The following is an 8,553-nucleotide window of genomic DNA, read 5'->3' as shown; positions in this document are numbered from 1 at the left end:
AAGAGCCCAATGTGTCTTGAACTTTTATACAGTTCAGATGGCATCATCAGTGGTTTGGAGCCTCCCCTTCTTGATTTTTAATTTAGATACCAGTCTTCCTTTGTTTGTAATGTAGCTTTGCTTTAATAAGTCCTTTTTTTTTAATAAGCACAAAGAAAGTGGTGGGTATTTTTACGTTTAATATATTTATTAAAGTCTTTTTTTCATGATACAATAATATATAGAAAACTAACGTGAATAAAAGAAACAAGAACAAAAACAGTCACGGAGAGTTTAAAAAAGAACATGAAGTCCTCTCTAAAAGGTAGTGCTTAACTCTTACCACCCACAGAAGCTAGTACCCTTCCCAGCTCACACCTGAGATCTTTGCTTTCTCCTCCCAACCTCTCACCTTGGAAGACCAAGATTTCCCTCCCTCTCACCCAACCTCCCTCCATCAACCGTCGACTACTCCCAGGAAGGTTCAATCCCTGGACACCAATAAAGGCCCTGAGCAGAGGACACAGCTGGAGTTCCAGCTGGAGTTTTTAATACCTTGTAAGCATTTATTTAGTTGGGACGCGGGTGGTGCTGTGGGTTAAACCAAAGAGCCTAGGACTTGCCGATCAGAAGGTTGGCGGTTTGAATCCCCACGACGGGGTGAGCTCCTGTTGCTCGGTCCCTGCTCCTGCCAACCTAGCGGTTCAAAAGCACGTCAAAGTGCAAGTAGATAAATAGGTACCGCTTCAGCGGGAAGGTAAACGGCGCTGCTCTGGTTTGCCAGAAGTGGGTTAGTAATGCTGGCCACATGACCCGGAAACTGTACGCCGGCTCCCTCGACCAATAAAGCGAGATGAGCACCACAACCCCAGAGTCGGTCACGACTGGACCTAATGGTCAGGGGTCCCTAATAAGCATTTATTATTATTATTATTATTTCACTGAATTTGTTTGAATCCAAAGAATTTTCTCACACAACCCAAACAAAGCCCTCTGTGTGGATCCTGAGAGTGGAGGAAGATGTGGGCCTCTGAAAGATACAGCTCCTTTGGATATACAGTGGTACCTCAGGTTACATACGCTTCAGGTTACAGAATAGTGCTTCAGGTTAAGAACTTTGCTTCAGGATGAGAACAGAAATCGTGCTCCGGCGGCACAGCGGCAGCAGGAGGCCCCATTAGCTAAAGTGGTGCTTCAGGTTAAGAAAAGTTTCAGTTTAAGAATGGACCTCCGGAACGAATTAAGTACTTAACCCAAGGTACCACTGTAAAAAAATATATATATTTGTATCCCGCCCATCTGACTGGGTTGTCCCAGCCACTCTTGGCAGCTTCCAGCATAGCTTTATAGTTGGATATTTACAGGAGCTCACCCCATCGCGGGGATTCAAACCGCTGTCCTTGCCGATCAGCAGCGGTTTAGTCATGTTGGCCACATGACCCGGAAAGCTGTCTGTGGACAAGCGCTGGCTCCCTCGTCCTGAAAGCGAGATGAGCGGCGCAACCCCATAGTCGCCTTTGACTAGACCTAATCGTCCTGGGGTCCTTTACCTTTATCTTGAGGAGTAAAGGTAAAGAAGGGAGCCACACGCACTGTCTATGAACCTGGAGGTTAGATCTGGCCATTGCAAGATCTGCTGTGAAGTCTGGATCAGGTTTATACCCCACAAATTTAGCCTGACCATCTAAGCCTCAAACTCGGCCCTCCAGATGTTTTTGACCTACAACTCCCATGATCCCTAGCTAGCAGGACCAGTGGTCAGGGATGATGGGAATTGTAGTCTCAAAAACATCTGGAGGGCCGAGTTTGAGAAAGCCTGATCTAAGCAATCATACAATAAAATCCATCCCTAAACGTTGGCCATGCTTGCCGGAGATGATGGGAGCTGGAGCCCCAATTAACACCCCTTACGTTAAAAGAGAGCCATTGTGACTGTTGATGGTGTGTGTGACTCCCTTCTTTTGGTGGAGGAATCTTGAAGGAAGACCAAATAGATTCACAGTTAGTTTGGTCAGTTGATAAAAGCCAATATTCTTATTTTTAAGGTTTACATTTTTGGGGGGCCATTTCGAAGACATGCTATTCTTAAGGTTATTGAGCAATGTGAAACTCCAGTGCAATTAGAACATTTAAGGCCATCAAATCATATGTGAGCATCACAGAAAAACATTTACAAGGGTGCGGATGACTTTATTAAAGCTACATATTCTCAGAAGATGGCATCTGTGCAAAGTCTGCAAATGTGCAAATGGGAGCATTTTTGGTTTTGAAAGCTTCTTAATTCACCAATGTTTCCTGCTTCCTCATGGGAAACAATAGCCACAGGTCAAAAGAGTTGACTAATCTATATATTGAGAGCATCTAAAGTCTTTTGTAAGGTGTTAACAAACAAGTTTCAAGGTGTTAATCAGTTGTCATCTAAACACAACTGTTGGGTTTTGTTTTGCTTTTTGGTTTTTTGCTAATTAAGCAGAATTGTTCTATAATAATGCCATGTTATTAAATCCAGTGATTTGTTTTTTCCCCCAATATAACTTTTTAGAAGGGCGGATTAGTCTTGATTCTGCCCTTCCCTCCTTTGTAGGGAGTGCTAATGTTCCCCCTTTGCCCTTTTCATTCTGTCCAGTGAACAGGGATTTACCAATAATTACTACTTTTAGTGTTGTCATAGTTATTATTGTACTCTGCAAAGAACTGGAGATACAGTGGTACCTTGGTTCTCAAACTTAATCTGTTCCGGAAGTCCATTCCAAAAACCAAACGTTCCAAAACCCTTTGTCTCCTTGGTCTGAACGGCAAGCAGAAGAGCAATGCCAAATCAACGCATTAGATGGAGGGAGGTTGCAAGAGACAGAGGCAATGAGTGGAACAGGCAAATAGATAGTGACGAGAAGGCAAGGCAGCCTTAAAAAGTAGCCTAGTTGCTTGATTTCCATGTGCTGAATTTATTTTGTGGCAACAGGGAGCAGTCCAGATCTTCATTGTCCATTATGGACTGGTATTATACAGTGGTACCTCGGTGTACAAGGGACGCGGGTGGCGCTGTGGGTTAAACCACAGAGCCTAGGACTTGCCGATCAGAAGGTTGGCGGTTGAAATCCCCATGATGGGGTGAGCTCCCATTGCTCTGGCCCTGCTCCTGCCAACCTAGCAGTTCGAAAGCATGTCAAAGTGCAAATAGATAAATAGGTACCGCTCGGGCGGGAAGGCAAATGGCGTTTCCATGTGCTGCTCTGGTTCACCAGAAGCGGCTTAGTCATGCTGGCCACATGACCCGTAAGCTGTACGCAGGCTCCCTCGGCCAATAAAGCGAGATGAGCGCTGCAACCCCAGAGTCGGTCACAACTGGACCTAATGGTTAGGGGTCCCTTTACCTTTACCTCGGTTTACGAACTTAATCTGTTCCCAGGGCCGTCTTAAGCATACCCAGAGTCATGGTGCAAAGATCCTTCCGGTGCCCCCCTCCTTCCCAGAGCTGTCGACCTTTTTTTAGGGCTGGAGGAGGCGGGCAGCAGCTGGAGGGCGGCTCCTCCAGTGGGGAAGAGGTGGAGGCTGGATGTGGCGCCTCCCAGCTCAGCTGGCCACTTCGTGCCACGGTGGCCATGGCAGGCAGCACACCGAACGAGCGGGCCTGCAGAATTCAGCGCCTGCAGGCTAAAAGAAAAAAACCTGAGCCGACACTCAGCGGGAGAAGCGCACGCACCCTCGCTCACTCAGCCTGCTCGTTCGGTGTTCCCCGGACTCTTGCCAGGCACCCTCCAGAACTTGGCGCCCCACACCACTAGCCTCTATGGGTTAGATGGGCCTGTCTGTTCCTGAAGTCCATTCTTAAACCAAATCCATTCTTAAACCGAGGTGCGCTTTCCCTACTGAGGCCTCCCGCTGCTGGTGCCCTTCCACTGTTCGGCTTCCAATGCAAAGTTCGCTAACCCGAACACCTACTTCTGGTTTCGCGGAGTTCGTTGCTCAAATAGTTCGTTAACAGGACTGTTCGTAGACCGAGGTACCACTGTATCTAAACACTTGCAAATTTATAAATTACTCCCTTTAGTCTTCCAGATTTCTGTTTCTAGTTTTGTGTCCTCCTGTTGCTTCAGGTCCGTCCACCCCCCTTTTCCCCCCTCTGTAGCACCAGGGATATGTTCAGAGTCAAGTTTTGTTATGCATGTTGCATTTGCTATTATGCTTTTCATATTTATCGGGGCGGGGGATCAAAGCCCCATGTGGCTTGGAGACCCCTTCTTGAGAAAGAGAGCAATTTGAGTCTCTTTCCCCTTGGCCATAGTGAAGTACATTCACCCCTCCCAAAGGCAGAAACCCAATTCTGCAAAGTGTGAATTGGCTAGTTTCTCATGGGAAATTTCTCCAGGTTTTCCAGCTAAGATCAGCAACCTATTCCTGGACAGCATGTTGCCATTTCAGAACAAAAGGAGCGCCCATTAGACAAATTGCTGTTCTGGCAAGAGAAAATGAGCAATGGAGCATTAAAAGGCTGGGCTGCAGTGGTTATTTTCAAGTGGTGAACATGATACAGGAAGTCTTTGCTTTAGCGTGTTAAGTTTATTAAAATAATTTGGGGGTTCAATTGTTTCCTGCTTCTTGAGTTGGGGTAGGTAATTAAACCCTGCGGCGCTACAAGGAGGTTCTTTACCACCAGGGATGGGTGACAAGAATGGTATAAAAATGTTCAGAAGTCCACCAAAAGCACAACTTGACATTGCATCAGTCTTCTGTTGTCCGGAGAACTGGGTAAGTCAACCTTGAGAAAGATCTGTCATTCCAGGCGGAGAGGGTTCACTTACAGAAGAGTTTTGGCAAAAGACAATGTGAAGGATAGGGAATTCTGCATCTCCCCAGATGTTGTTGCTCTATAACTCTTTTTATTATTGACTCTTGGCTGTATTAGCGGGGGCTGATGTGTAGTAGAGTCCAACAACATCTGGAGGGCTACCAGTTCCCCCATGTCTGGACAACGTAACTCCCCACATCCTTAGTAATTATTTTCTTGGAATTGAAACCCCCTAGTAAATGAGATATTAGAGGATGAGGTCAAGACCGAGAGAGTGACAGAGATTTGAAACTTATGGAGGCATTTGGTGGGGAAATGGCATACATGTGTCTTCAAGTGCATTTTATAGTTTTGGTTATTGAAATAAGTTCTTTGTGGAGTCATTTCCCTTTTTAAATCTTTAAGCTTAGCTAGATCAATCTGTCCTTAACAATAATGCTAAGGACAGATGCAAATATTATTATTATTATTATTATTATTATTATTATTATTATTATTATTATTATTATTATTATTAGTAGTAGTAGTAGTAAGCTGCCATACATTTAGTCAGCCTCAGTATTTAGTCAGTCCCACCCTAGGTAACTCATTATTGTCTATGCTGATTGGCAATGACCCTCCAAGCTTTTAGGCAGGAGTCCCTCCAAACTCTAACAAGAGAGGTTGGGGGTTGAACAGAGAATCAGAGAATGAAAGAACTGTAGTGTTGGAAGGAACAACGAGGGTGATCTAATCCAACCCCCTGCAATGCTCTAGCACTTTCTCAGGATTGATCACTGAAACCATTGAATTCAATATCCAAATGAGCAGAAACTGGGAAAGAAGAAAAGGCAAGCTTTTTATTATTATTCAGGAAGCTTTGGGTGCATTCATCTGGGTCCCATCTGCAGGGTGGTGCCATTGCTTCTTCATTCAGAACCATGAGGACTGGAATCTTATTATTTTTAAGGCACATTGCAAACACCCAGCATCACTAGGTAGGATCAGTGGGGCCGCAACGGGGGATGGGGGGGCGGTGCACCCAGGGTTCCGTGTCTGCGGGGGTGACAAGAAGTCACCCCACGGGGACTTGGTCAGGGGTCCCTTTGCTTTTACTATTACTAAGTAAGAATTGCAGATTAATTCATGAAACTGATGAGGTTTCATGGATATGAAGTTAATGAAAGCAGAGGAAAGGTCTTCAAAGCATAATTTGAAAGTGGGCGTATTCCGTTACGGACATCCCTTTGTGGATGAGGTACATGCTGGTGGCAGGAGGGACATGATTGGGTCCAGAGGCAATAGTGGGTGGAGCAACAGATGTGGACTCTTACCTCTTCACAGTAGACCTCATTCCAGCTACATTCCACATGTGAAAGGTTCCTACACAGACACACAGCCCTCTCTGCTCTCCACCTGGGCAGGTGAGAAGTATGGTGAGAGTTTTACCAGCCAGGTAAAAGAAGTCCAGGAGGGTCCAGAGGGTGAGAGGTTTTGGCCTGGAGTGAGAGCCTGCTTCCCCATCCCTGTAAATGGAGCATGGAAGGAGATGACTCAAGTAAAATTCAAGAATCTCTCTAAATCATTTGGGATGCTGATTAGATATAGAGCCCATGGGCAAAGTATTTCTGTGGCTCTCTTGTCAGGAATCCCAAGCCTTTATTTCTCAACCCAGGCAGTCAGTGTTTACCAAACCAGTTCTCAGAAGCCTTTTGATGTGGTCTGCTCAAAAATCTGTGAGAAATTGCAAGCTTGGTGGAACAATCTCGCACCTGTTTGCTGTGTTCCCAGCCTTTATCCGCTCTCCGTTGCCCTGGGAATTGGTCCCAAGAAGCCTTATTTATTATTTATTATTTATTATTTATTATTTATTATTTATTATTTATTATTTATTATTTATTATTTATTATTTATTATTTATTATTTATTATTTATTATTTATTATTTATTATTTATTATTTATTATTTATTATTTATACCCCACCCATCTGGCTGGGTTTCCCCAGCCACTCTGGCCGGCTTCCAACAGAATATTAAAATACAATAACCTATTAAACATTAAAAGCTTCCCAGATTTCTTCTAAAAGTCTGGTAGTTGTTTTTCTCTCTGACATCTGGTGGGAGGGTATAATGAGGAAATCTCCCCTTCCCCGCTTCTTAAAAAGTTGCTCAACAACTACCTACACATACCAACCAAGGGTAACGATTATCACTTTGCAGTAATTGGCTATCTGCTTTTTGATCTCACAGCCGGTATGGATCCTGCATATTACACAAGAAGGTAATCGTCAGCATCCGTAATAGGCAGCTTCCTAGGAACAGCAATATAGGAGGGGAAGCCATCCACCCATCTCTAGGATTTGACAAGGCAACATCTCAAGGAAGAAAGTGGCCATGTTGTGAGTAATTTTAGGCTGTCTTCTGGTGCAAACTCATCATTGTCAATCATATGTTTTCTTCCAGTTTCACCTTTGTAACTCCACCATGGCTGGCTGTGGTCCATCGTGCGCTGTCCCATCCTGTGCCTCCACCCCCACTGTTGGCTTTGGATCAGCAGGAAGTCTTGGCTGCGGATACGGAGGTCTCGGCTATGGCGGCTGGGGACATGGAGGTCTCGGCTGGGGCTATGGCGGTCGTGGCTACAGTGCTGTTGAATCATCCGGCAGCCTGGGCACCCTGGCTGGGGTCAGGCCTTCTTGTATCAACCAGATCCCACCAGCCGAAGTTGTGATTCAGCCACCCGCAAGTGTGGTGACCCTCCCAGGGCCAATTCTGTCCGCAAGCTGCGAGCCTGTTTATGTGGGAGGCAACACACCGTGTGCAGTTGACCACTGCGGTTATGGTGGCTGGGGCTATGGCCTGGGAAGACGGGGCTACCTGAGGAATAAAGGTCACCTTGGGCGTCGTGCTAGCATCTGCGGATACCCCTGTTAAATTGAGATGAACTTGCCATATGACCCAGGAATTTACAGCTGCAAGACCCATGGAATTACTGGCATAACTTTCCATTTCTCCCAAAGGCTGAGGTGTCCATCTGAATTAAACAGGAATAAGCGAAGATCTGCTATGCTAGGAATCCATCCTATAGCGGTGTTTGATATTCTTCCTTTTAGCTCAAAATTTGATGCTTCTACACTAATTCTACCAACATCCCCATTTAGGCTAAGACCATATTTTTTAAAAAAGGACAAATATGCATCTGTTTTATACTGATGACATCACTTCCCCTTCACCCTCTATAATATCCTGGAAATTGGTGGGCACTCTGATGATTCTCCCTTAAGGATCCATATCTCAAGTCACCTTTCATCAAAACTCATTTCCCAGAATTCCCCAGCGAAAGGGACTTCTAGATGATTTTGCACATCTTAAGGCTCCCCTTCCTGCTAAAATAGATTTCAGCCCAATTTCATAAACCTATTTTAAATCTCTGAATGAACTGAATTCCATTTGTTCATGTTTGTATTCTGCACCTTGTCTTGCTTGGAAGGAAAAATGACCAGTGTCCAAATTGCTTCTGCTCTTTCTTTCTTCTTTTTTCTTGAATTAAACCTTTTGTTGCATTCAAAACATCTGGCTGCTGGATTTTGATTCTACATTGTATTGTCGTCCCCATTTTGCAAAAAAATGAAACTTTAGCCAGCCATTAATCGGACACCTCTTTTGCTGTACAACCTGTGCAATTAGGGATGTGGTAGAAATCTGATTCATTTTGCATTTAAATATGGACCTATCAGATTCATACTTGCTGAAACAATATTTGAATAAAGGTACATCAATCATCCAAAATTATCTGAATTTTCCAA

The 8,553-nt window shown here is 44.6% G+C and overlaps 1 long non-coding RNA gene across 1 annotated transcript; it reads left to right on the top strand.

Moving 5' to 3' along the window:
* Positions 1-4,672: 4,672 nt before the first annotated feature.
* LOC308575321 lies at positions 4,673-8,317 on the top strand. The gene is made up of 2 exons (XR_014002769.1): positions 4,673-4,728; positions 7,211-8,317. It is a non-coding gene; the product is annotated as an uncharacterized lncRNA (long non-coding RNA).
* Positions 8,318-8,553: the final 236 nt, after the last annotated feature.

This window comes from Podarcis bocagei, assembly GCF_964188305.1.
Source record: "Podarcis bocagei genome assembly, chromosome: 16".
NCBI classification, from domain to species: domain Eukaryota; kingdom Metazoa; phylum Chordata; class Lepidosauria; order Squamata; family Lacertidae; genus Podarcis; species Podarcis bocagei.
Note: the sequence above shows the minus strand (reverse complement) of the source record. Positions and strands in the feature narration are given on the sequence as shown.